This window comes from Leguminivora glycinivorella, chromosome 5 (assembly GCF_023078275.1).
Source record: "Leguminivora glycinivorella isolate SPB_JAAS2020 chromosome 5, LegGlyc_1.1, whole genome shotgun sequence".
In the NCBI taxonomy this organism is placed as follows: Eukaryota; Metazoa; Arthropoda; class Insecta; order Lepidoptera; family Tortricidae; genus Leguminivora; species Leguminivora glycinivorella.
Genome location: NC_062975.1, coordinates 5,601,979 through 5,606,660, shown reverse-complemented (window position 1 = coordinate 5,606,660; position 4,682 = coordinate 5,601,979). Strand labels below are relative to the sequence as shown.

The 4,682-nt window shown below is 34.0% G+C and overlaps 1 protein-coding gene across 1 annotated transcript in view; it reads left to right on the top strand.

Annotated features, from left to right (window-relative positions):
• Positions 1-3,308: 3,308 nt before the first annotated feature.
• LOC125226678 (glutamate synthase [NADH], amyloplastic) overlaps positions 3,309-4,682 on the top strand; it is a 90,005-nt gene continuing 88,631 nt past the window's right edge. Inside the window, 1 exon segment of the mRNA XM_048130738.1 lies at positions 3,309-3,486. The gene's annotated coding sequence lies outside the window, so the exon portion shown is untranslated.

Genomic DNA, 4,682 nt, shown 5'->3' with positions numbered 1-4,682 from the left:
TCGCGGGAAAATAAGTAACTGACAGTTTGGCTGACCGGAACTCAAAGTTGGATTGAATGAATGAAGCGCTACAAAAGTGAATGTAATGATTGAATACTAACATGCAACTCGACTGAATTAAAATAACAGCGGATTATAATGGCAACCATGGTACATCAGTACAAAATTTGACATTTCACGTAGACAGTGGCGCTCTAAAAATATAATTACTACTTTTGTTTCATAAATTTTATTATCAAGGACCATTGTTAAGAGGATTGCACATTAAGCAAAATTTAAATCCATAATTAAAAGGAATACTTCTTATGTTTCTTATTTAAGCGTCGTAGATAAGAATGTCGCGATCCTAACCATGATTTAATTATAATATGAATATTATAATAAAATAATAACTAATATAATACATTCTTTATTTGCATAAAATATGGTACAACAAGGTGATACTGATTAGGTATGCAAAAGGTGGTATTTATCTAAAATACATTGTAAATATAATCAGTACTTCACATTACATTACTATTTATTATTCTTTGAGGAGAACAGCGGCTAGTGTAAACAACCTCTTACTTTTAAGCGGAAGTTACGTAAACGATCGAATGAGAATGGAAGAATGAAGTGCAAGCCAATGTTGCCATGTAGTCCTTACTACATGCTTGTGGTAGATTATTAAGAAAAAACCCGAATTTTTACTATAGTCTGTCAAGTCATTACTGTCGCTAAAAAAACGGGCAAGACTGTTTATCACTCCATTGAAACTATGAATTATTGCCAAAAATTATATAAAATTTAAATATATTTTTTTCCTTTATTTATCTTTTCTCTTAGATTAGGCTATTTTATAATATGATTATAAAAGTAAAATACAAAACCACATACAAAACAATACAAAATATATAAACACATTATAAAAACCTAACCTAGGGTGCCGCCAGCAGCGGGGCAGGGCCCAAGCTGCCGGTGGTTAGGGCCGCAGAGAGAGGAACCGTCGGACTATACGCGCCGTGTCCAAGATCACCGCCTTCTGCATCTGGCCCTTGATCCAGCCACCTAGCGAGAGTCTCTTAAGATGTTGGTCGAGACTCTTCGCTATGAGACCGTTCGCTGAAACAACTATAGGGACAATGATCGTTGAATCAACATCCCACATGGCGGTTATCTCGTGAGCCAAGTCTAGGTACTTACTGGACTTGTCCTTCTCGGCTTTCACGAGATTCTCATCATGGGGGATGGTGATGATTTTTATTGTTAATTAATTTTTTTTTATTAGTATTTAAATGCAGAGATTACATGCAGAATTTGCTTTGCGCTGTTGCCAAGCGCCTTTAAACTTGTTATCGTTCTATTATTTAAGTCGTCCACCGGTTTTACATGCTACCCTCTCCCATTTATAGATTTAAGCAAAATTATTTTTGTATTGTTTTCTCAGTAAGTGATTTATGTAAATCTTTTGAGAAATAAATATCTTAAATAGAGATGGGCCGAATATGGACTTTGCCGAATACGAATATTCGGCCGAACATTCGGTTCAGCTCTTACCGAACCGAACATTCGGCCGAATATTCGGTTACGCCATATTTTGAAAGCGGATGTTAAGATTAAAACTATTAAAGATTAGATTAGATTAGATTTCTTTATTTCATGATAAAAATTACACTATAAATTTGCTACATGTCAAAATTATGTTTATCTTCTCATCATGATCGTCAAAAATTACATAATAAATTCCAAATAAAAATAATTGTGTCTCCCAAATGAGGATCGTCATTTACAAAGAAAGAAAATACACATGCCAAGCTAAATAAAATTAATAAATTAAGTTACAATATCATGAAATTATCACGAAGCAAGAAAATATTATATAACAGAGAAATATAGGTATAATTATATCATCGGTCATTAAAAATTCAAAATTCAGGGCCGGATTAAGGGTAGAAATCCATGTACTCATGAAGTTTACAGAGTACATGGGGTTATCTAACAAAAGGTTTCTCAATTTGCGCTTAAATGCTTCGTCACATGGCTCATTTCTCAGATCGGCAGGTAAGTGCTCATAGTAAGTAGGGCCGATGACTCGAGGGTTCTTTCTTAAAAGTGCCATGCGACGGGGGACTGTTCTCAGACGGACGGCCTGTGTAAATGATTGATAATGATTACATAATTATGTTACTACAATTAAGTTTTTATGATTTAGTGGATAACTAAAACTTAGTTAAAACAATTCTTCTCAACTCTTAAACTACGGTTTTTTAACTTTTTACTAAACAATTGTATTCATATTTTGACGCATAGGTTTCTCTCTTTTTATCAGTTCCTTAAAAACCTACTAAAATAGGAGATTATTATCCAATGGAATATGTAAGATCTTCATTAGTTATTTACTAAGTTTATTCGATAAATATTCGGCAATGCAACCGAATTATTCGGCCGAATACGAACATTGAAAAACTTGCCGAATATGCCGAATACCAAATATTTACCGAATATTCGGCCCATCTCTAATCTTAAACCATAAACCATAATTTAATTTGACAGGTCAAAAGAAGCACAATAACTATAAATAATTTATAATTAAACTTTTAAAATTAAAAACCTTTGAATGTCAAATCACAAAAAAAGACTAAAGAAAATATATACAGATAATTCTAAATTTTCCAGCGACGAACTTGTTTGTGTAGCGACAAAAATATAAACCTAAATTCAAGTTCAACTCAAGTGCGTCCACTTTGATTAGGTATAATACCAAAAACTATGAAATAAATATGATTATAGTACTAATTTAACCTAAATGTCAATTACAAATTGTATGTATGGTTGCATGAAAAGTTGTATAATTCATCTTTCGTCTTAAGAGTTTTAAGTTAGCCGCTCTAAACTGTCAAAACTGTGCATTGAATTGCAAGTGTCATTTTGAGCTCACCAGCACGGGAAGCATGGTCGCGCGATAGACGATAAAATAGCAGGCCGTCCCTATCGCACTATTTGTAAGTGCGATAGGGACGGCCTGATATTTTATCGTCTATCGCGCGACCATGCTTCCCGTGCTGTTGACGACACTGTGGACGGAATGGACCAGACTAATATAGATAAAAAGTGCCCTTATGTAGCCAAAAAAATCCGTCAACATACTGTTTTATTTATCCTTACCGCTTTTTCTACTGACGGAAACGGCTTGACAGTCTATACTTTGTACACAATAGTAGTTTTTAGATTCACAGGCTGGTAACATTTACCAATCCTTTTCAGCCAATGAGAAGCGTTGATAATTCTGTCTGACATTTCGTCTTTTTTTTTCAGTCAATCGCGCTCCACCGGCCGCTGTAGTCGACAATAGAAAGGCCACTGCGCATCGCCGGCTTTCAGTGTCACAATTGAAAATATAAAAAAAATATTATTTCTTTCGTGAATTGGTACTACTTGTCAGTGAAATAGTGATAGTTGGGAAGTGGTTTTATCAAACGAAAAGTCTTTCAGCTTTTTTGCTCTAAGGTGAGGTTTTAGATTTTGTGTGGGTAATAAATTTAGTCTTAAAGTCTGGGCTGTCTGGTAGCCACGTGTAGATTGCATACGTGTTACAGGGGTGAAGTGCAGCCGGTTGTTTTTATATTGTTTACTTTTTATTTCATTCATTTACCGATTCCACTTGTGACGCAGATCTATGGTTCCTTAGGGACTCCTAAAAAATTCTATTGTTGATTTTGCTTTATATCATCTTATTTGATTTATTGTTTTGGTCCAGTTTTCAAATATTTATTGTAAACATGTGAAATCAATAGATAGAATTTCATATTTTTAAGTATATTAAGAATATTAAGATCTAAACAGTTAAAGATACAAAATCAGTTTAGTTTCATATTGATTATGTCTGTCATGACTGATGCCCACACATACCAGTCTTATCATATTATCACTTGGGCAAACTGAGGCAGTGCTTATTCAGCCCTATAGATAACATAAACACAACTTTTATTTGGATTTCCAGACTTTAGAACATGCCATTCTTTCATGTGGACCAAACTGTAGTGAATTTGGCCACTACCATTGGCAATGACTGTTGAAATGGCAGATTTTCTGAATATTGTATAAAATAATATATTGCGGGCCATCATACACCAAAGAACCTAGCTGCTAGCCTTAAACTAAGAAAATATTTTTTTTGTTTGTTACACAAATAAATGCTCTTTGACGAGATTCAAACCTAGCGTTTATAGTCAGAGTTACAATCAGTGATCAAGCCAAATTGGAGAGTTGAGAACTTCCACAGGTCTACTTAAATATGCTGACAATATTATTCAAATTTATTCACACTCCTCCAATAGCCTCCTACCATTTTCCTAAATTTACATGTAACTGATAGTCATAGTTACTGATATAAAAACCAGTGCTACCTAAGATACTAAAATCTTAGAGAAACTCACATATGTTCAATAAGGATGAATTTGGAATTTCAAATAAAAATGTCATATAATAGCTCTTGAAGTGTAAGGACACCTTAGACATGAAAGGCCACATTCAATTAAAGTTGTCATGCCAGTAACTCAAAATGATGAACGTTTAGGATTAATCTGATTTATATGGAGACAAGGCATGGAAAATTTGGCTTGATGCAGCGCCTGCACCTGTCAATGTCATTCATCACTCTTGATAAGTCAAGGTTTGACTGATAAGAATGAATTAAGAATATT